The 24,825-nt window shown below is 39.5% G+C and overlaps 1 long non-coding RNA gene across 1 annotated transcript; it reads left to right on the forward strand.

Annotated features, from left to right (window-relative positions):
* The first annotated feature begins 1,517 nt into the window (after positions 1-1,517).
* Positions 1,518-24,558, forward strand: LOC116886430. The gene is made up of 3 exons (XR_004386103.1): positions 1,518-1,667; positions 15,886-16,061; positions 24,482-24,558. It is a non-coding gene; the product is annotated as an uncharacterized LOC116886430 (long non-coding RNA).
* The last annotated feature ends 267 nt before the right edge of the window (positions 24,559-24,825 follow it).

The following is a 24,825-nucleotide window of genomic DNA, read 5'->3' on the forward strand; positions in this document are numbered from 1 at the left end:
TGTGTGTATGTGTGTGTGTGTGTGTGTGTGTGTGTGCATGTGTGTGTGACGTGTGTATGCGTGTGTGATGTGTATGTGCGTGTGTGTGTGTGTGTGTGTGTGTGTTTGTGTGTGTGTGTGTCTGTTTGTCTTTAATGTGTGTGTCAGTGTGTGTCTGCGTGTGTTTGTGTATGTATGTGTGTGTGTGAGCGTGTGTGTGTGTGTGTGTATGTTTGTGTGTGTGTGTGTGTGTGTGTGTGTGGTGTGTGTGTGTGTGTGTGTGTGTGTGTGTGTGTATGCGTGTGTGTGTGTGTGTGTGTGTGTGTGTGTGTGTGAGTGTGTGTGTGTGTGTGTGTGTGTGTGAAAGAGTGTGTCTGTGTGTGTGTATGTGTGTGTGTGTGTGTGTGTGTATGTGTGTGTGTGAGTGTGTGTGTATGTATGTGTGTATGTGAGTGTGTGTGTGTTTGTGTGTGTATGTGTCTCTGTGTGTATATGTGTGTGTGTATGTGTGTGTGTGTGTGTGTGTATGTGTCTCTGTGTGTATATGTGTGTGTGTCTGTGTGTGTATGTCTGTTTGTGTGTCTGTATGTGTGTGAGTGTGTGTGTATGTGTGTATGTGTGTGTATGTGCGTGTGAGTGTGTGTGTATGTGTGTATGTTGTGTATGTGTGTGTGTACGTGTGTGAGTGTGTGTGTACGTGTGTGTGATTGTGTGTGTATGTGTGTGTACATGTGTGTGTATGTGTGTGTACATATGTGTGTATGTGTGTGCACATGTGTGTATTTGTGTGTGAGTGTGTATATGTGTGTGTGAGTTTGTGTTTGTATCTTTGTGTGTGTTTGTGTGTATGTGTGTGTCTACGTTTGTGTATGTGTGTGTGTGTATGTGTGTTTGTGTTTGTGTGTGTGGGGGGGGTTCTTCATCTTCATCTAAAGATGCAAGCAGAAGACTGACTTCCAGGAAGCTAGGGTGATAGTCTCCAAACCCACCCCCACAGTGACACACTTCCTCCAACAAGGCCACACCCTCTAATAGTGACATTCCCTGGATCAAGCATATGCAAACCATCACAGACTACAACAGACTTATAAAACTACTTTGAGAACTTATGAAAATAGTTATTTAGTTTTTTCCAATAAATTAAGTATTTTTAAGATTCTGCTAAATAGACATTTGCACTAACACTTCAGTGAAATTAAAGAGTACATGTTTTCACTGGGACATATCACACTCCTTTTTCTAGTTAAATTCAAGAGATTTGTGCTACTTTAAGGCAATGAAGTGTAATAAAAATAATTCTTCTGTGGGATAAGAATTATAGGTTCATAAAACTTAATTTCTGCCAAATAACATTGCAATGAATTGGATGTTTGTATCCTCTCAAAATTTATGGATTGGAATCTAATTCCCTATGTGAAATTATCTGAATGAGGGACTATAAGGAAGTAATTAAGCCATGGTGGTGACGCCTTTATGAATGGGATCGGTTTATTATTAAAAGAACAGAGAGCTGGCTTGCCCCCTTCCATCTTGAAAGGATACACTTTGCAGTGTGCAACTGGGAAATACATTGGGAGAACTTTACTGCACCAGCACAGACTTCCAAGTATCAGCTTTCCAAACCTGGGCATAAATGTCACCGAATCAATGACACTTAGTTCTAGGATTCCCTGTTGAGACGAATGAAGGTTAGTATAGTTTAATAAAGGGTGTGTGTGTGTGTGTGTGTGTGTGTGTGTGTGTGTGTGTGTGTGTGTGTCTGTGAACACTGGTACTCATGGAGGCCAGAGATCAACAACTTTGGGTACTGTTCCTCGGGCACTGTCTATGCTTTTTTTCTTCTTCTATTTTAGACATGGTCTTTCACTTGTCCAGAACTTGTAAGCCAGCTAAGGTGGCTGGTCAGAGAACCTCAACATTCCTCTGCCTCTGCTTCCTCGATATTAAAATTATAATTGTGTGCATGCCACCACCCTCTCCTTTGTGTTTAAATGGTGATTTCTTTTACCATCTTTTATTAACTTTTCTTTTCCACCTACTGTCCTTGTTTTGTACGTTTTGCCTGTTGTCCATGCTTCTATGTATGTTCGGAGATGACCTGTAAGTTTACATGAAAGCACAAATGGGCTCCTGAGGGTTTTGCTTTGCTCAGAGCCCTGCTTTCCTATACTGAAGATACACAAAGCAAAATTGGCGCGGAGTATAGACTTCCAGGGTCTGGAAGGTGATGGCATACTTTCCAGTCCTCCATTAGGAAGGTGCTTTAAACTCGCTCATGCTTCTAGCAAGGACAATGGCAGCCTGTTTCTACCCAGCAAAGCCTACTCGCAACGGAGCAGAGACTTTCTATTGGAAGTTAGCCACATAGATACCCTCCAATTCCACTCCCAACTACAATTATCCAAACTTCAGATTCCCAGAAGTAAAGCTGGGGTTCATAGCAAATCAGTGTCCTTACAAATAGTTCAGACAGGCTGCTGCTGCTGCAGGGTTCTGGGCTTCAAGAAAGCCAAACAGTTTATAAATTAGTCATGAAAGGAATATTCCAAAACCAAAATACCTAGATGCCAGCCAAGGCCAGTCTTTGCCTGAGGCAGACCTTGCACAGAAATGTGATAACTAAGAAACATTAGGCCTTCTAATATTAACTCCTTGGTATAACATACTATCTTTCCTGTGTGTAAAACTAATTATAAAGTCTGCAATATCTATTGGGTATGTGCTTTCAGATATACATTTGAGATATGGATGAGTGAGACTTTGTGATATTAATTTTTCAGGATATCTGAAATGGAATCAATTTTACCCCTTCAAATTCAGTTCCCCCAGCAAAAAAATCAGGTTCCTAAATTCAATCTTGACCTTCATACCATAATTAATTAATATTATTATCTTTGGTTTCACAGATTGTTTCTAAACATCATAGAAGCCTGCAAACTTAGTGAAAATTACATTTAACTTTATAATATTTTGGAGTGGCTATGCCTTGATATCTACTAATGAACACTTTATTTCTGCACATGTCACTGTGACATAACAAGGCACAGAGCCTGCGGAATGCATTCCCACAGTGTCTATAGTGTGCCAAAGTGTTGTGTAAGGCAGAGTTGTCATTTACCTGATTTGCATTTCCTGCTGGAAAGCAAAACTGAGCATTTGAACTAAAATTCTTGACTAAGGTAGATGGGAATAATTCTGCATGAAAAATAATGTCAGACAAATACAACCAGGAGAAGGGTTGCTTGTTTGGTTGTTTTATTTTTGACAAATAGAAGAACTTTTTCCCAAAGGAAAAGTGCCAAGTTGTTTCAGAATACAGATGGCAATCATAGGTGATGGAAGTTGACTGAATATAGGAAGTTAGTTAAGTTTTGAGGAAAATGTACTTTGCCTAAAGTTATAAGCCTTCAAAAGAAGAGTCTTCAAAGACATGCTGGGGAGTTTAGGAGTAGGTCTGATGAGTTTATTTATGCAGAGGGAAAAAAGGGGTGTGAGAGTCCTTCCCTACAGATCAAATTGACACAACACCAGAATTTGGTGCATTCTCTTTACAAAATAAAAATTGACAATTTGGTTCTGGAACTCAGTTTCTCTGAATGGGAAATGATAAAGAGGCCTAACTGTTGTGTAAATTTACAAGCCTCAAAGATCAAGGTCACTTTAGGTCTCCTTGCTTTGTGATTCTCTTTAAGAAGAACAGAGACAGAAGTTACTTAAGAAAGAGCTGAGGTCTCCTACACCTAGGTTACTTGAACAATAGCTACTTTAGGCTATTGTCAGCACAAGTTTTGGCATTAATTGATAGTAAGTCTACAACCAGGTATTTTCCCAGATATTTATGCTAACCTTGTAATCAAATAAATAATCCCCTCTGTAGCTCTTTTGATGTTGGCCTCTTATGACCAGATTCTATACTCAGGACATAGCTTTTTAAGATAATTTTTATACTTCAATGATGTTTCAGTTTTCTAGAAGTCCCGAGATACTTACAAAGAGTGTCCTTTCATCTTACGAAGCAGGAAGCCTAGTAGTAATTAGGTTGTTTGATATGCTCAAATTTTCTTAATTAGTTCAGCACTATTGAAAAAGCTGTCAAATTGAGAGAACCTAACACTCCTTAAATTAGTTTTATATGTGACCATGCAATTAATACAAGTGCATTTCAGAGATTATCCCTAATCAAGAGAGAGATAGAAGGCTCCAGGATTGAAGCAATGTCCGCATCATTTATATTTCTTAGCAATAGTGGAAACATGGATTGAGTCCTTACTATGTCATTACTTATCATAAGGTAATAAAGTAATAACCACCATTTAGATTTACGATCAGGAGTAGTTATACTACCCTTTCTTGTGTGCTTAAAGATTCATGATTATTTACAGCTTAGACATTTGTTTGGGGGGAGCTGAAGAGACCACTCAGAGGTTAAAGGTACTTAGAGGTTAAAAATACTGAGTGCTTCCACATAGGATCAGAGCTAGGTTCCTATGTACTCCATAGGGACCCATGCTAAGGGCACGCATATGTACACACACAAAGAGACATGTTGTCAAAGACACACGTTTGCAGTGTATTTTAACAGTGACTAAAGGAGTGGTTGTCAACTGTCCTAATGCCGTGACTTGAATACAGATCCTCATTTGTGGTGAACCCCAGCCATAAGATTATTTTCACTGCTACTTCATAACTGTGATTTTACTTCTATTATGAATCATAATGTAAATATCTGACTTGCAAGATATCTTATATGTGACACCTACCCCATGAATGGGTTGTTCAACCCTCCCCTACAGGTTAAGAAAAGCTGGATTAGACTCACTACTAGTGCTTCAAACCACAGACTTGGATTAAAGTTTCTAAGAAGGACTGTACCAGAAAACCAATTAAGGACCTGCAAACTGGTTTTAGCCAAGAATCAGACAACTTACAAAAGGTGAGCTCAAACTGCTGACTGGGTTCTAATGTCAAAGAAATGGGTTAGAAGTGAGTTACTGATGAGGAAAATTTAATAACATCCATTTGCTCTGAAGTGCTGTTGACAGTTCTCTTCAATGTGCTGTTGTCCTGTAGGTCTATCTGTAAATTGTTTACTTTGCTCATAGCCACATTTGCAAAACTAAAATGGTATTCTTAAGATTTGTTTTTCTCTGGTATCTCATGGAATAGACAAATTACGAATCTCTTATTTTTCTGGCAACATATACAGTGTGCATGGTTTACTCAGAATCTATCTTTCTGTCTTGTTGTAAGATGAGAATGTGGATGGGAGGGAAGGAAAGTGGGACTGTACTGACAAACTATGGTAATGGCGAAGACAGGATGAAAACTGTTGTGCATCACACAGTGCCTGAAGAATGCAAAGATCAGTGTGAAAATCCAAGACTCTTTGCTATGCACAAAAGAGAAAAGTTCGCAGAGAATGGCTGCTCATGAACAGCATGGAGAAACCAAACGTCGATCTCAAGTCAGCAAGTATCTGAAGACAGAAAGAGGAAACTTGAGAAAACAATAGAAAAAGAACAGTATACAAGAATAAACAGAAGACTATGTGAAGGTAAAGTTCATGCCACCCAAGCCTGGTAGCCTGATTTGCCCACCTATAGCCAAGCATGGCAGTATACATCTGAAATCCCACTGCTCATATGATAATATGGGTGGCAGAAATGGAAAATCCTGGAAGCTCCTGGGCTAGCTCTGGTAGAATATGCAGTGACAAACAAGAGATCCTATAAAATAAGGTGGAAGTAATTCCTAACATCTGAGGTTTGTCATCTGGTCTCTACATATATGCCGTGGTACACACACACACACACACACACACATACACACACACATACACACACATACACACACACACACACACACACACACACTACATGAATATGTGTTCTTGGCACTGAACTTGGGTCCTTTGAAAGAACATCACTGAACCATCTCTCTAAACCCTAGGAGTGTCACATCTTTCCAGACGTCAGGGACCTCCTGAGAGCTCATTAACAGAGACATGGACTTCAAACAGTATTTGGCAAAGATAATTCTTGTTAGATTCCTAACAGAGAGAAAAAAAGAGAAAATGATTCAGGCTTTTCAAAGTCCAATCCTGTATTTTTGATGAAGTATCCATGTGCAATTTAATTCTCTGTATGTGTGAGTCACTTGCACTGGCAGAAGGATAATGCCAGCTATTTTTGTAACAAACAAAATGATGTGAGATGATGTTCATAATCACAAGCAAACCATGGTCATGCCTATCTCAGACTCTGAAAATAAGCACAAAAGTGTTTCTTTGCCTTTCAAGATCAAGTGGTACATTCTCGAATAGCCAGCAAAATATCACAGTACTGTGAAAGGTACTTGAGGTTCATTTATTCTTCCCAAAGTTAAATCCACATACTGTGCAATCATGCACTTATTGTAACAAGATTCTAACCAATGATACCTATTCAGGATGCAAATAATTGACCCCTGAGAACAAAGGTTGCTATTCTTTTGCCCTACAGGACATGATTCAGTTGGGTTCTAAGTTAACACCTAGTTTCCAGATGCCTTCCTGAACTGGCTTTGTGTTCTTTTTTTTTTTTTTTTTTTGGATTTTTTAAATTTACATTTTAAATGTTATCCCCTTTCCCTGTCTCCCCTCCAGAAATCTACTATACCATTCCCCCTTCCCCTGCTTCTTTTAAGGGTGCTCCCCAACCCACCCACACCTCCCTCCACCACCACTCCCTCCCACCTTCCCACCCTGACATTCTCATACTCTAGAGAATCAAGCTAGACAGGACCAAGGGCCTCTCCTCCCACTGATGCCCAAGGCAATCCTCTGCTACACATGCAGCTGGAGCCCTAGGTCTTGGGATGGTGGTTTAGTCTCTGGAAGCTGTGGGGAGTCTGGTTGGTTGATATTGCTGTTCTTCTTATGGGTTGCCGACCCCTTCAGCTCCTTCAGTCCTTGCTCTAACTCCAGTATTGGAGATCGAGTTTTCAGCACCTGACTCTCTGACTGCCATTTTAACCAGCACCATTTGTTGAAAATGCTGTCTTTTGTCCATTGGATATTTTTAGCTCCTTTGTCAAAGATCAAGTGACCATAGGCGTGTGGGTTTATTTCTGAGTCTTCAATTCAATTCTATTCTATTGACCTACCTGCCTGTCTCTGTACCAATACCATTCAGTTTTTTATCACTTTTATTCTGTAATACAGCTGAGGTTAGGGATGGTGATTCTCCCCCAAGTTCTTTTATTGTTGAGAATAGTTTTTGCTAGCCTGTTTTTTTTTTTATTCCAAATGAATTTGCAAATTGCTCTTTCCAACTCTGTGAAGAATTCAGTTGGTATGTTGATGGGGATAGCATTGAATTTGTAGATTGCTTTCAGCAAAATGGCCACTTTTATTATATTAATCATGTCACTCCATGAATATGAGAGATCTTTCCATCTTCTGAGATTTTCTCCAATTTTTTTCTTCAGAGACATGAAGTTCTTGTCATACAGATCTTTCACTTGCTTGATTACAGTCACACCAAGGTATTTTATATTATTTGTGACTATTGTGAAGTTGTCATTTCCCTAATTTCTTTCTCAGCCTATTTATCCTTTGAGTAGAGGAAGGTTACTGGTTTGTTTGGGTTAATTTTATATCCAGCCACTTTGCTGAAGTTATCAGGTTTAGGAGTTCTCTGGTGGAATTTTGGGGGTCACTTAAGTACACTATCTTATCATCTGCAAATAGTAATATTTTGACTTCTTGCTTTTCAATTTTTGTATCTCTTTGACCTCCTTTTGTTTTCTAATTGCTCTGGCTAGAACTTCAGGTACTATATTGAGTAGGTAGGGAGAGCATGTGCAGACTTGTCTAGTCTCTGATTTTAGTGAGATGGCTTCAAGTTTCCCTCCATTTAGTTTGATGTTGGCTACTGATTTGCTGTACATTGCTTTTAATATGTTTAGCTATGTGCCTTGAATTCCTGATCTTTCCAAGATTTTACTATGAAGCAGTATTGAATTTTGTCAAATGCTTTCTCAGCATCTAATGAGATGATCTTAGTGTTTGAGTTTGTTTATATAGTGTATTACATTGATGGATTTCTATATATTGAACAATCCTGCATCCCTGGAATGAAGACCACTTGGTCATGATGGATGATCATTTTGATGTATTCTTGGATTTGGTTTACAAGAATCTTACGGAGTATTTTTTGCATCATTATTCATAAGGGAAATTGGTCTGTTCTCTTCCTTTATTGGGTCCATGTATGGTTTAGGTGGAAGTGTAATTGTGGCTTTATACAAAGAATTGAGTAGTGTTCCTTTTGTTTGTATTTTGTGGAATAATTTGAAGAGTATTGGTATTAGGTCTTCTAGGAAAATCAAATAGAATTCAGCAATAAGCCCATTTGGTCCTGTGCTTCTTTTTAGTTGGGAGACTTTCAATGACTGCTTCTATTTCTTTAGGAGTTATGGGACTGTTTAGATGGTTTATCTCATCCTTATTTAACGTACATGGTATCTGACTAGAAAATTGCACATTTTATACAGATTATGATTTCTTGAATTTCTTCAGTTTCTCTTTTTAGGTCTCCCTTTTTATTTCTAATTTTGTTAATTTGGATACTCTCCTGTGCCCTCTGGTTAGTCTTGCTAAGGGTTTATCTATCTTGTTGATTTTCTCAAAGAACCAGCTCCTGGTTTTGTTGATTCTTTGTATAGCTCTTTTTGTTTCTACTTGGTTGACTTCAGCCCTGAGTTTGATTACTTCCTGCTGTCTACTCCTCTTGGGTGCATTTGCTTCTTGTTGTTCTAGAGCTTTCAGGTGTGCTGTCAGGCAGTTAGTGTATGCTCTCTCCAGTTTCTTTTCAGAAGCACTCAGAGCTATGAGTTTTTCTCTTACCACTGTTTTCACTGTGTCCCATAAGTTTGGGTATGTTGTGCCTTCATTTTCATTAAATTCTAAAAAGTCTTTAATTTTTTCTTTATTTCTTCCATGACCAAGTTACCATTGAGTAGAACGTTGTTCAGCTTCCATGTGTATGTGGGGTTTCGGTCATTTATTTATTTATTTATTTATTTATTTATTTATTTATTTATTTATTTTTTGTTATTGAAACCTAGCTTTAGTCTATGGTGATCTAGGAGGAGGCATGGCATTATTTCAATCTTCTTGTATCTGTTGAGGCCTGTTTCGTGACCAATTATATGGTCAATTGTGGAGAAGTTTTCATGAGGTGTTCAGAAAAAGTTATATTCTTTTGTTTTAGGATGAAATGTTCTATAGATATCTGTCAAATCCATTTGGTTCATAACTTCTTTTAGTTTCACTGGGTCTCTGTTTAGCTTCTGTTTCCATGATCTGTCCAATGATGAGAGTGGGGTGTTGAATTCTTCCAATGTGTACTTTGAAGTTTAGTAAGGTTTCTTTTATGAATGTAGGTGTCCTTGCATTTAGAGCATATATATTCAGAATTGAGAGTTCATCTTGGTGGATTTTTCCTTTGACGAGTATGAAGTATTCTTCCATATCTTTTTTGATAACTTTTGGTTGAAAGTCTATTTTACTCAATATTATTATTGCTATTCCAGCTTGTTTCTTGGGACCATTTGCTTGGAAAGTTTTTTCCCAGCCTTTTACTGTGAGGTTGTGTCTGTCTTTGTCACTAAGATGTGTTTCCTGTATGCAGGAAAATGCTGGGTCCTGTTTATGTATCCAGTCTGTTTGTCTATGTCTTTTTACTGGAGAATTGAGTCTATTGATTTTGAGAGATTTTAGGCACCAATGATTCTTGTTTCCTATTACTTCTGTTGTCAGTGGTGGAGTCATGTTTGTGTGGCTATCTTCTTTTGGGTTAGTTGAAAGAAGATTACTTCCTTGCTTTAACTAGGGTATATTTTCCCTCCTTGTCTTGGAGTTTCCTGTCTATTATCCTTTGTAGGGCTGAATTTGTGGAAATATATTGTGTAAATTTGGTTTTGTCATGGAATATCTTGATTTCTCAATCTATGTTTATTGAGAGTTTTGCTGGATATAGTATCCTGGGCTGGCGTTTTTGTTCTCAGCGTCAGTATGACATCTGCCAAGGATCTTCTGACTTTCATATTCTCTGTTGAGAAGTCTGGTGTAATTCTGTCTTTATACATTACTTAACCTTTTTCCCTTACTGCTTTTAATATTTCTTCCTTGTTTAGTGAATTTGGTGTTTTGACTGTTATATGACAGGAGGAATTTTTTTCTGTTCCAATGTATTTGGAGTTCTGTATACTTCTTGCATGTTTACGGACATCTCTTTCTTTTGGTTAGGGAATTTTTCTATAGTTTTGTTGAAAGTATTTATTTGCCCTTTAAGTTGGAAATCTTCCCTCTCTTTTATATCTATTATCCTTAGGTTTGATCTTCTCATTGTGTCCTGGATTTCCTGGATGTTTTAGCTTAGGATAATTTTTCATTTTTCATTTTCTTTGACTGTTCTATCAATGTTTTCTATGGTATCTTCTGCCCCTGAGATTCTCTCTTCTATCTTTTGTATTCTGTTGGTGATGCTTGCATCTGTGACTCCTGATCTCTTTCCTAGGTTTTCAATCTTCATGGTTATCTCCGTTTTTGATTTTTTTATTGTTTCTATTTCCATTTTTATATCATGGATGTCTTTGTTCAATTCCTTCACCTGTTTGGTTGTATTTTCCTATAATTCTTTAAGGGTGTGTGTGTGTGTGTGTGTGTGTGTGTGTGTGTGTGTGTGTGTGTGTGTATTTCCTTTTTAAGGACTTCCATCTGTTTACCTGTGTTGTCCTTTATTTATTTAAGGGAGTTATTTATGTTCTTCTTAAAATCCTCTAACATCAACATGAAATGTGTTTTTAAATCAGAGTATTGCTTTTCTGGTGTGATGGGATATCCAGGACTTGCTGTGTTGGGAGAATTGGGTTCTGATGATGACAAGTGGCCTTGGTTTCTGTTGCTTAGGTTCTTGCACTTGCCTCTCACCATCTGGTTATCTCTGGTCTTGCTTGCTCTGACAGTGGTTTGACCCTTTTGTAAGTCTGTGTATCAACACTCCTGGGAGACCAGCTTTTTCTCTCTCTCTCTCCTAGTGGGATCTTGATACAGAGAGCTCTAGCACAGGGGTCACCTCCGGTTGCAGACAGAAAACAGAAAGATTCTGTCCCAGACTTTTCCTCAGTTCCTGTGTCTTTGTGTTCTTCATGACACTTTTTCACTTGGCATGCCCACATTGCTTTTCATTCATTATCAAGTTAACTATATTTTTGATGTTTTGCCCTTCACATTTAATGCATAACTTTGTTTTTCAATGTATGCTTTGAAAGATCATGTTAATATGGCAAACTAAACATTCAGATGCAGGTATTAGTCCCTAGTTACCATGTCACCACATCTCCTTTTTAAGTAGTGTCTCAAGCTCATATTTGAGAAAGGGACCATTCTGTACCTTTATTTTCCATCAGTAAATAGACATCAGCAATTATTGAAGTAGGCAAACACACTGTTCATGATCATATTTGACATTTAGACAAATCAGTGTCTATTGGTTGCCTCCAAGTAAAGTAATCATCAAGTAAAGTAATTCTGCACATTCCATTTGATCTCAGTCTCCCCCAAATGCTGCTTGGACTTAAGGTATTTGCTCATTCTCTCATGAAGATTTTTGTGCTATTTCTGTTCTTCTTACAGTGACTATTACTTATATCCATGTCCAATACTTATAGTGGATCTTCTGATACATTTAAAGTATTGTGATTTTATAAGTAGGAGAAATAAAGTTTGAAGTTTCAAATATTTTCTAAATTCCTTGGAGTTTTCTATCAGTAATGCCCTTTCCAAGTTGCTTACAGTGAATACTACAGATTCCGCTGCACTTCTCAACCTGTGGGCCATGACTCCTTTGGGGTCCTATATCACATATTGACATTACAAGCCAGAACAGTAACAAAATCAGTTATGGGGTAGCATTATGTTTCTCTCCTTGAGGGTCTTCTGTCTACTTTAATTCTTCTAGGTATCTTCAACTTAAAAACACCTCAGATTTGAGCCTCCTTCTGAGCACATTCCCATTCTTGATGTGTCCCTTTCTGACTCACTCTAGGGGCTTTTTTCCTCCCTTCCTATACTTGCATGAATACTGTCGACAGCTATATCTTCTCACAGGCTTACAGTATTTTATTTTTCCTTCCTGGTATAAAACAAAGTAACTGAATTATTAAAATATCTAACTGTGTCCTCTGTTTCTGTGTCTCCTGCCTCTGACTTTGTCTTTATCTCACATTTACAGTTAAACTTAAACAGAAGTCAGATAATTTAATACTCATTTTCAAAGCGTCCATCTCCAGGCTCTTGCGTTTACTGTGCCCTCTGACTGACTACTCTTCCTCTGTGGGACCATCATTTGCTTTCTTATATCTTCATGAGTTTTAATACCATTGCTTTTCTTTACACTTCAGAAAGTTGCTATCTCCCCTCGTCAGTCCATGCAAAAGTATCTCCCTTGCAAGTCTTTGTATTCAGCCCGTTTATCATCCTCTAAAAGCATCGTAGATTTAATTTCTTCCATTGTTGACTTTCATGTAAGCTCCAGATTTGAACTTTTGGATTTTTGGATGATTTCAACACTGATGTGTCCAGTTCATGAGAAAACTTATTGCATCAACCAATCAATTACAAATTGGCAAATTACCATCACTGTAAGTTTGAATTAATTTATATTTATTGCCCATTTGATAAAAGGCTACTAAAAATGCGATTGAAAATTAATTCAGTATTTGTACTTAACACAATATTTAATCCAGGTTGTGTTGGTTCTCTTTACATATAGATCAGTCACAAAGACCTTTTAACACGGAAAATCTTAACTAAGATGGCCAGCCCATGTTTCAGACTTTCACTACGACCACTGAGCATTTGGTCTATCAGAACAGTGCTTGTGTAACTCAGATTCTTTCTGTAAACACTGTCTCTGTGCTGGCATTCACCTTAATGTCCTTGGTCTTCAAGAAAATGCTTTGCAGACACTAAGTTGCAGTCCCTAATGGTTTCTCAAGAGTTCTTTTCTCTCCTAGAACATAAGGAGGAACAAATAAGCTTCATTTTTATCTAAAGATAACTAGTAATCATGAGCGTATTATTGTATTATTGTTAAAATTTATGACAAATATATGTGCACACACACTCAGACACACACACATATATGCCTTACACTATAATATATAATATGTAATGTGTAGTGTGTAACATATATTATATAACATATATAATATATAATATAATTATATGATATATATAATTTCTAGTTGATTTTGAAACCTGAACTACCAGATATTTTTCAAAACTTTTCCCCACTCATTAGGAAATATTTTACTTACATTTAGAAAAAAATGTTATACATAGAAAATAGTCAATGATTGCCATGAAATATTACAGACTATTATTAAAGGATCTGATAAAAGGATTTGTTTTCCTCATTGGGACACTAATTATCATTGTCTAAAAATGGCAAATATGATCTCCTAAGGACACACAATGGCACACACTGTTCCAACATTAGCTCCATTGGGTTGCAGTCACAAGCTTCATAGTGCAAAGGTGACTTGAAGTTGTGCAGTTCAATTTTGACTGCTTGAATTAGATGGATTAAGTGGTTCTGTCAGTTTGTACCAAGATGACACAAAGCAAAGTGACAACTGGAAAGGGATGTCACCCAAATAGCTCATCTTTGGAGAAGAGCTGTGATGCCCTGCATTCTCTTTTTAAGCTTTGTCCCTGTCTGAGAGCAACGAGAGGCCAAGGAACAATTCATCATACCTTGTATTCCTGTCAAAAGAAAGCTTCATTCCCTTGACGCCTCCACCCAGCCTGCAGTTTATATAATGTTGTTTACTTCCTCCCCTAGAAATGTCAAGAATCAAAGCCACTGTGTAAGAAAATTGTAGTAGAGTAAGAGAAAGGTAGTGTTAGAAAACTGTGGTAATGGTTGCAAGCAGAGCAGGGAAGATGAACACACACATATGTTTTTAATTTGTAAAGTTATATTTGTGTGAGTGTAGTATGTTAACCTATATGCACGGGTGAGCATGGACATGTGTTTGCTTGGGTTTGGAAGCCTGAGTTTGGTATGAGTGTGTTATATGGATCTATGTCAGTCCATCCATATGTATGTGTAAGAAGGTCTGGGGATAGTGTGAGTATAATGTATGTGTAATGTGTGAGTGTAGTGTGTGTGAGTGTAGTGTGTGTGAGTACAGTGTGTATAATGTGCGTGTAGTGTGTGTGAGTGTAGTATGTGTAAGTATAGTGTGTATAATACGAGTGTAGTGTGTGTGAGTGTAGTGTGTGTGTGAGTACAGAGTGTATAATGTGAGTGTAGTGTGTGTGAGTGTAAGTGTGAGTGTAGTGTGTAAGTATAGTGTATGTGTGAGTGTAGTGTATGTGAGTATAGTGTGTGCTGTTGGTGGTTGTTCTGATGCTACATATATATATATATATATATATGCTAAATTCTGAACCGCCAAGACAAGTGAATTCTCACATACGCAAGCCTTTTTTGTATAAAACTTGCTCCCTACTTTCAAGTTATTGGTTAAATCAAATTGGCTACAGCCAGTGACTGGGGAGAATAGAGGCATGCAGCACTTCAAATACCAGACTGGAGTTAGCAGGTAGAGACGATGAGAAGGAGAGAAAGAGGAGGAAGAAGGAGGAGAAAGAAGACAGAACGAGAGGTCTCCATTAGATGTGGTGAACCAGGACACACACCGGAGTGAAATGCCCTTGAGGACAGACTGATGGAGCAGAAATAACCAGGGAGAGACTCAAACAGCAAGTATTTAGGGAGCACAGCTGGGGAAGTAGCCAGTCTAGCATTAAAAATTAGATAGGGGTAATCTCCTAGTGATTGTGCTGAAGCCGAATAAATAAATCTTAGCCTCGATCTCATTCATTTAGAAGCTACCTGGGCATAGAAATAAAAGCATTGATTTACTGTATGAACCTAGGCGTATTCCTGTGTTCAGAGGTGTGCCTACACATATGTGTTTTTGTGTACGGAGGTCTGAGTTTTTTGTGAGTGTATTGTGTAACCTTGTGTATTGTGTTCACAGTGTGCATGCGCATGTGCGTGCCTGAGGTTGGAGTTGGAAATGCTCCTATATTGCTCTTCTTTCTTATTCTTGGTGGCTTTCTGTTGAACTTGATGAAGAGGATGCCATGAACACTCTCTCTTTGTTCCTTTCTTCTTTCAGACCTCAAATTCCCATGATTTATCAAAAAGAGCAGCGGGGCGTCCCATAGTTTCTAGCCTGCATGCTCACTATTCCACTTTGTGAAACATTTTTAAAAATTATAATAAAACCTTCGTATATTTAATTATCATGTATTAATCACACATGATAATGGGTTTCATTATAGCACTTTTATACACATCAACACTATATTTTTGTTCATAGTCACCCTGATACTCTCTCTTGTCTATTTCTCACCTCCATTAATTCCCTTCTTCTGTCCTATTTTCATGTCTTTTCTTGGAGATTAGGAGTTACCAACCAGCTGCCTTGGGATTGGCTGTGAAGTCCAGTCCATGGGAGATAATTCACACCTGCTTTTGATTGGCCGTGGTGGCCATTCATGGGAGATAATTTACAGCTGCTACCAAAGCTCGTGGCTAAGGAGGTCAACAGCCTTTGTCATAAACCCTGCTGTTGTTTTATGAAATGGATGTGGTACCTTCCCAAATCACCTTCTAAATATAGGTTTATGTCCATAGACCAGCACTCTCAGCTTCGGGCAGAGAAATATCTACTCGAAGCAGTTAACAGTGACTACTGGCACTCATAACTGGTCAAAAAACAGGGACTGCATAATTTTTGATGCCTAGCCATCCATGGGACATGGACATCTTCACTCCACAGCTCAGAGAACACCACAGGAGAAGAGTGGAAAGAAAGCATGGGACACTGACTTTCAGACATGACATGGCTGCTACACTCCTGAATTCATGTCCACTGTGATTACCTGAGTAAGATCTACCTACACAGTATTGGGCCATCAACACCCTTGCCTAGGAGGAGGAGACAACATTTGAAAGGTGAGTGAAAGACATTTTCTTCAATGCCAGAGCTACTAGGAAGATGCATATATATGCTCCTATGGATAGCTCCCACCTACTCTCCCGTTTTAATGTTTAGATGCTTTCAACTTTCAGACTTCTTTCTCTAGGTACCCATGTCAAGTTCTCCTGAGAATATGGGAATGTTCTGTCTTCATCCTTCTATCCTTAGATAGAGGAGGTTCCTGGTCATTTTAAACCTATGTAAATTATTGTAACTCATTTTATTCTCATTTAAATTGTGTTTTATTACCTGTCCCTTATCAAGCCACTGTTTATAAGCTCCTGAGAGCAGAAACTGGGTAATAGTCAACTTTAGAGTATGTCCTTAGCACACTCTATAGCACTATTATTTAATATTTGTCTATACATTGAATAAATGTGCCTTTCAATTTTTTTTGGTCTCAGCTATATGTAATATACATGGGATAGATTTTAAAAGTTAAATACTTATTGTAGCTTAGGAACTACAATAAGTTTGATAGCTTCACAAAGAGCTGAGTACCCTCATCCTGAGTGCTTCCTAATAAGATTGTTTGCTGGCTGGAGACCCTGCAGAGTTTCTGCAGCTCGAGCAAATCTCTAGGTTTAGGTGTTCCCAAGGTAGGTCTGGAGACCACAGCTTCAGCCAATCAGATGATTATAACGTGGTCTTTGGAAGTTGCTTGTCTGCTTGAAGAATCACATTGCCAGCTTCGACTCGAATCCATTAAGAATATTTCTCCTGAGTGTTTTTTAATGAAAAACTGTCCTGATGCCAATAACCTTGTCATGTGATTGATGCTGAAACGCAGAGCTTCTGTGGCCATCAGAACCACTGTTGCCAAGGTCTGCACTTGGGACGGTCACTCATTCGGGCCTGAAATGTAACTTCAAAGTCAAAAAGTGGACAGATGACAAGAGTAGACTCTACTGAGCTAATTCTCCAGGGCCTCCCGTGGCCCCAAGAAAATCTCCTGGCAAACAGCAGTTTGTGTGCTAATTGGACTTTTGGAGTTTGTGTGCTAACTGGACTTTTGGACTTGGAAGTGTGAATGTCTGAGAGCTCTTTTCAGTTTGAAAGCTTCTAATGTTAAGGAAAAAAAATACCCTGGTAGATAACGTCTTTTGTCTTCAGCCTGTACCTTCAGGGTTGCTCAGCCTGCACTTTCTGCATTGCTCTTATCTTGTTTCTGCTTCGCTATTTGGTAACCTTTGTAGACTAACGCACAAGGAGAACTTTTGTCCCCATGATTTAAGTATAAGCCCAGGTGAGACAAACTCTGCGTGTTTGATCATATTACTAAATTTATGAGGCTCTTTGGATTCCTTTGTTTATTGTTTTCTAACTTTCTCCTCCCATTCATTTATGCAATTGCCCATTAATCTAAATTAAATTTCTGTGCCAGGCGTATACAAAGATGAATTGGCTTCTCAGAGCATAAGAAAATTTTAATCTACAAGAAAAGAGCCACATGGAGAAATGAATGCAATGTTATAGGTACTCTGATCTAAGTAATTATTATAAACAAAGAGAGTACAAAGAACATTTTAATCAGGTTGAGCTGGATTGAAGTCAGAAACTCTTCCTAGAGGATGACATACACGTTGACCCTTAAACCCTGAACGCAGGTTTATTGAGCAAAACATAGGCAAAGGTCATTCTGGTTGACGTCAGCACATGTCATGAGACTTAGTAAGTGTGCAGGAGAGGTGTCAAGGTACATGTCTGGGTCATTCACACTTGATATATTGCTTTCCATCACTACTTAAAGCAACTCTATATTCGCTTTCAGATCCTTGCTGTCTGTGTCTCCTATTCCCATGGTGTTGTATTAATCAATTCAAACTTTCCCATATCATCATGTCCTTTAGTTCTCTTTATCATGAAAAATGTTGTCTTCTTATTGTCTCTCCTTCTGACCTCTATGCTATTGTAGAGGTACGGTTCTGATGCTTTGATTTAATCCGGAATCTGTGTTTACTGACACTGAAGGTCCTTGCCTCCAATTGGTTTTTGATCTATCAATAAAGATGTCAGTGACCAATGGTTGGGTGGAAAGAAAGAGGTGAGACTTCCAGGTTCCTGCAGTGAGGAGAGAGGAGAGGGCAGAAAGAGGAGATCAAGAGACTTGGAAGAGAGAGATGGAACTCAGAGCTGTAGGGGAGAACTTCCAAAATGTAGGGAGAAAATGAAAGTGGCCCATGGAAGGGCAGCCCAAAAGAATCTCAGGCAGCAAGACCAATGGCTTCACAGAAGGTAACTGGGCAATCAATTTGAGGGAATATTTATAGTGGTATTGAGCTAGGAGTAAAGGTAAGGGCATGCTAGCTGTGGAAGGCTTAACCGTCAGGGTCCTCAAGGCAGGTTAAAAATGAGCTAATGTGTGTATGTGTGTCTTTTATCTGCGGATCTGAGACAGCACCTCTGCAGATGTGTCCCTGCCACTCTCCAGGAACTTAAAGTGGTGTAGCAAAACATGCCATGACCTTCTTGATTATAGACATAATGGAAGGACACTGACTTCATAATTCATCCCATGCCCATTGACAACATACTGATCTTCCTTCATGTACTAGGTGCTTTGTTTCCAAAGCTTTCAAATGTCAGGCATTCCTTACCTGATTAGATGACAACGGCCTTCCACTTCTGTACCACATGGCTCCATTATGGGATTGTACTTCATCCTGTAACATTTGTATTTTCTACTTCTATTTTCTAAAGATTCCCTTGTTCTACAGATATTTATGTCCTTAGATAATTTGATAGTCAACTTTAATTACCAACGTGACATAATCCAGAATCTCCAGAAAAAAAAACACCATTCTTTGGGCAAAGGCAGGCTGGACAGAGAGCTGAGTAGTAACAAGCACACGTGTTTATGTCTCTCTGTTCTTGACTGTGGACACATGTGCCTAACTGATGGATGTTTCTGCTACCTTGAAATACTAGCTACACTGGGTAGTAAACTGTGATTCTACCTGAGTTGCTCTTGGTCAGGGTATTTTATCATATTGACAGAAACGAACCTAGGACAATAATATATGAACTTTCAATGGATCTTACTTAATCTATATCCTGGTACCACGGTGTGCTCACGTCTGAGTGGCATCACACCTAAGTTAGCATTATCTTGGAGTAAAGGAGTAGAGTGGACATCAGCAGGACTTGTTACTGTGGGAATAATTGATATGAAGCTTGTTTCTGCTGGATTGTTTGTGGGACATTCTAGGAAAGTGACGAGGCAGGAATCCACTAAGAGGAACCCAATCTACGGCTACAGAAGGCGAGGAATCCTTGCATCATTCACAGGACAGAAGCCAGGGAAGTAGGCTTTTCTCTCAGAGGCATTAGAAACAAAGAAAGGCCCCTTCAATTGCTAGTGTGGAGAAGTGGAGAAATGCCCTGAGGGAGTAGAAGGACGTGTGCAGAGGAAATTTACAGATTGTGGCTCATGAAAGAAAGAGATGCTTTGCCTTTCAAATTGTGATGTAAAAGAAATTTAAATCCTCTCTATTTATTTTAAAGATTCACTGTGTCAATGTATGCATGCACCTTTGTGTGTGTGTGTGTGTGTGTGTGTGTGTGTGTGTGTGTGTGTGAGTACACGCGCGCACGCGCACACGTGCGTGCGGATGCCTCCAGAGAGTTGAAGCTGGAGTTACAAACAGTGGTAAACAAGCTGCTTTGGGTGTTCGGGACTGACCTGGAGTCTGCCACAAGCAGCATGCGCTCTACCACTGCGCTTCCTCTGAGACCCAAACAGCGATTTGTCTATCAAAGACTCTCTAGATGGGAAACTCTAATTAATAGCTTGAGAGGGCATTGGAGATTTAGCCTTAATTATTATTTTTTTTATATTTCCTTGACCATATGTCTATCAAAAACTCTGGTTTCCCCAAAGGATGCAGGTCAGATAGAATATCTACGTTTGCTTCAGGACTCTCTACAGTGGTCCAGACGCAATCTGTGGGATTCATTTTCCATTATTACAACACCATGTTTATTGGATTCTGACATTCCATTTTTTGACTAAAAAAATAAAAGTATCACTTAAAATTAAGCAATACAACCTAAATGTTATCTAATAATTCATAAGCATCCTTGTCGTTTGGATCCATGCTCCATGTTTATAATCTCACTGGTTGCAGTTTATGAGCTCAATACAATTCTGTTTTCAGGAAGGTTCATTGCAGCATAATGCAATTTACCTATTTAGCTAAGCCGTCTCTTCCGACCCTGGAGAAGAGTCTGGAGAATAGAGACACTGACCCTGGTGGGCACGTTAGCCAGCTGTGAGCAGCCAGCTGCATTTGCACATGGTGGGGCCTCTTTCCTTTATCAGATGCCCATGGATTCTCACGCGACCTGAACACAGATGCCTAGCGCCTGGACACGAGCCAATAGTGCTGCTCTGAGGCACGGCTTTGTCTCCTTACTGTATTCCCTCATTTGTCGGTGACCTACTTAATCTAATAGCCACTTAGCAAGCCCATTGATTTTCATTAACGGCATTTCTGATGAATATCAGAAAGATATGGATATGGTTCTTTTTATCGGACGTTACGAAATATATATTGGTGATATCACAGCTCCTCATTTCCAGAATGCTCTTTAGATAGGATACTTTATGTCTACTTCACGGAAAATTCAACTCACTGTGCCTCCTGTGTGAACATAACTCAGTCACATCCCATGTTTTCCAATTCAGTGCTTCAAAACTAGGGGTGGTGCTAAGAAAATTACCACCCGGTTAGAAGGCATCCTGAAGCTAAAAGCTGCCAAAACACCCAGCTTGAACAGAAAACAACACACCGTTGTGGGGAAAAGCTAACTTAAATCTAGAACTAATACTGGTGACTTAACTGCCAGTTCACCTTAACACTGACGCTTTCTCAAAACTGATAATGTGTTTAGAGGGGCTGGAGAGACTGTGCGGTTGTTAGCACACTGGCTGCTCCTCCTGTGGAGTTTAGATTCACAGCCCCCATATGTTGCTTTACAACCATCTCTAACTCCAGCCTTAGCAGGTTAGATGCACTCTTCTGGCCTCCTCAGGCATTGCATGAACATGATGGATAGACTTGAGCACGTACAACACCCATACACATAAAATCTTTTTAATTAAAAAAAGTTAATGGGATTTGAGTTCTTTGGTGGGTTATATAAGCAGATATTAAATACCAATCACACACAACTTAATATTTCAACTCTGAAAGCCAGTGTGAAGGCACTGTTGCCTCAGGCTCCCCGGCTATGACTTCCATACCTAGACAAGCTGGACCCCCATCCTGTGAGCTGAAACAACCTCTCTGTTGAAGGCTGCCTGAAAATGGAGTCAGATGGCTTTTGATTACTTCTCATGTGAGGAGCCCCCGCTCCAGATTTTACTTATTCACAGGACTCACATGACTCAAACTCAAGCTGTATAGTCTCTGCTCCAATTTGTCACAGCAGAAACACACAAAACAAAACCATCAAAGGCTGAGGCCCGTAAGGCCAAGTTGAGGCCAAATCGAGCTTTTCAAGAGTCCCTTCCATACCTGCCTCATATAGTACACTCAATCCCTTCTGCAATGCCTGGGAGTATTATCTATGAGGATGAACAAGACTTCGTGCCCAGGATTTCTACGATTTCTCCCAGTGCTCACACTGGTATTTTCTGCAAGCATGAACCAAAATTCCAGATACCAGAAGGAAGTAGGTGTTAGTGTAAACGACATTGTTTGTTCACCTTTAAAGACAGCAAGACACTCACAGCAATTCTTAATATGTCAGGATCCTTCCTGACGGCTAGCGTTCCAGATAACCACTTACATTCTTCCTCACAGGTAGGTCTAACCTTGCTGTCTTACAGAATTATAGAAGCCTTAGGCACATTATGATAATTCTTTTTATACTGCTGGTTAGCTGGAAAGTCATAGATATTCCAGGCCTTGTGACTCACCCATGTGTCAAAGTAGACTTCAAATGATAAAGAGAAATTTAAAAACAGTGAGTGAGGGGAAAAAATTGATTTCTCAGAGAAATTGGTTGTGTTGGCATCAGCTGAGCTGGTCTCTCAGTAGTCGCTCAAGTCTTTTCTAAGCCTTTATTCTTTTCGAAAGCCTTTGAATCTAGCCCTGCCCCTAATGATGAGAGCGAAACTGAAGAGTACTGACCGTCTTCAAGTGCATTTGCTCTCAGAAATAAAAATGAATACTAAGAGATTCCGTTCACCATGCTAATGTCACTCGGCATGAAACTGCCCTCCTCCTTCTCAGGCTGAGCGTCTCACTCTTCCACACTCCTCAGGAGGCAGAGCCGGTAAGTACCTCTGGCTTTGCGGCCCATTTTACGGAACCCAGGTAGCTCAGACTCCAGGATGAATTCCAATTGGCTGACTTCAGAGTACAGGCTAAGGGACAGTAGCAGCAATTAGTTTGTGTGATAAGATGGCGCCATCTCCCAAGGGGCATGAAACGGAAACTGGTTCCCTCCTGAAATAGTCATGAGAAGGAAATCATGGAACTGGAAAATAAGTTTGGCTTTTTAAGGCCAAGGCTTGCCCTTCTTCTGTGAACCCTAAAACTGTATTTGGATGAGGTTTGGACTGGAGCGAGCAGCAAAAGGGGAAAGAGGAAGCAAGCGATTGTCACAGCCATAGCTCCCCCATCTGTCCCTGGGGGCAGCAAATGAGAAGAAAACAATGACAATCTGCTAATTGTTCTGAAGTGTCTCAGACGGTCTGGTTTCACACTAAGGGACACAATTAATTCAGAGAAATTTCCTCTGCAACACAAGAGCCTTTCCCACAGGAGCAGGGAAGGTTGGGAGAAAGGGCAACAGAATGTCTGCTAATGGTTCTTATAACCTCCATTTTTTTAAAGCTTCTAGGCTTAGAAGGAAGACTAAGATAAGTTTGAAGAATGTAAACCTGTATCAGGTAGACAGCCTTTGGGGGACGTTAACCTAGCTTGATTTGTCTTTCGTCTCAAGCAATTGAAAAACAAGGACCCTGTTTTACATAGTTCCTCAAGCGCTCCACTGTCTCACCTGCTCAGGTAGCTGAAACAGTCAACAATATTCCAGGGGTCTTATGTGATTTAAAAGGTTTCCTTTTTTGAAAGGATGCCCTGTGCTTATAACTAATTCTGACAAAAGAAGTCATCTTTAAGGCCACTGAGATTTAGAGACTGACTCTATTTCATTATTGTCCCCTAGACCCCTCTCAGTCCTCAGCAGGAAAAATTTCTTCAAACAAAAGTGATTAATTCCTGATGACTTCCTTAATCCCTGCACACGTGACAAGTAGGTCCACAGAGATCTCTAACGCTCACTTGGCTTAAGTTTTATAAAGCCATAATAAAGCGCTGCTTTGAATTCTACTAAAGATCAGGGCTTATTCTTTTTTATAATTGCTGCCACAAACAGAGGGTGTAAAGCCCGAGGCACAGAGAAAGATGAATTCAGGTCACTAGGTATTGAAATGGGGTGTCACAACACATGTACACAGCTAAAACGATTTAGACAGCCTTTGCCTTCTAGGCGCCTAACAAAAGAAATTAGGAGACAGCTGGATGACCAAGCAAACTAAAGCGAGATTCACAGGCCCAGAGCAGACATGAACTATAGCTGGACCAGACTTTGTCTCTGAAATGTTCTTTTAAAAAATGTAGTTGAGATGCCAGCCATCCCAATACACACTGATACTCTTTCACAGGTCCAGCCTTCCACTGGTATACAGGGTTAGTTTTTGTGTTCCACAGAATAGCGCCATTCTGAGTCCTCAAGCCTACTTCCCTACACTGTATCTGCAAGATACCACATATGTCTGCTCTTGGGAATGGCAGTCAAGAAGATATGTTAACCAATTTGCACTTGGTGGAAGAAAATGTTTGGATTATGAGTGAAAAGGTAAATTCTGTAGTGTGTTTTAGTCAACACTGCCTGGCCAGAAATAACTGTACATTATAATTGTATAACTCTCTTTATGAAAGAAACAGGTCAGTAATGGTATTATTTCTCCACCTAACATGGTCAGGAAGTCATCTCAGTAGTGGAAAAACTCTAATCTATAGCCAGCACCTAGTGTTTCCAAAAAGGGGAATCACTTAAGTAATGTCCCACTTAAACCATACAGGAACTGGGAGGTGACCAGGGGAGGGATTACAATAAGACTGACTATAGAATCTGTGAATAGCACAAAGAGAGAATTCAAGTTTAAGAGATTGAAGATGAACTATACTTAGCAAAGTAGTAGTGATGTATGCTCATCTCACGTACATGGTGTCTATGTGAGAGGCATGTTACTTGTGTGCCCAATAGCATGGCCAACTCATAAATGCAGCCCTGGTTACAATACAAGATATGCACACGTAGAACCAATCTTCCTAGTCTAACTTAATGTGATGTGTCTGGCCCAGCATTCCTCTTTTAGGGATGACTACTTTCCTTCTTCTGGTCTTCTTTACATGCTTTCTGAAATTTGAATGTCACTGCAGAAGGATGCCACTCAAACCCCAAGGGTGTGTCTGTTGGTATACACAAACCCTGGGTTCATTCCCTAGCCCCACAAGAAGAAGCTGTGGTGACAAACATCTGTAACTACAGCACTTGAGAGAGGGGGTGCCAGTACTCTTCCATTCAATTAGAAGTTCAAGACTAACCTCAGGTATGTGGCAACTTCAATACAGCCAGGGCTACAAGACACCTTGTCTCAAAACCAATCAAACAGACAAGCCAAAGTATGAGCACAAATCAATATTCTTAAATGTTTTCCCA

This window comes from Rattus rattus, chromosome 17, assembly GCF_011064425.1.
Source record: "Rattus rattus isolate New Zealand chromosome 17, Rrattus_CSIRO_v1, whole genome shotgun sequence".
Taxonomy (NCBI): domain Eukaryota; kingdom Metazoa; phylum Chordata; class Mammalia; order Rodentia; family Muridae; genus Rattus; species Rattus rattus.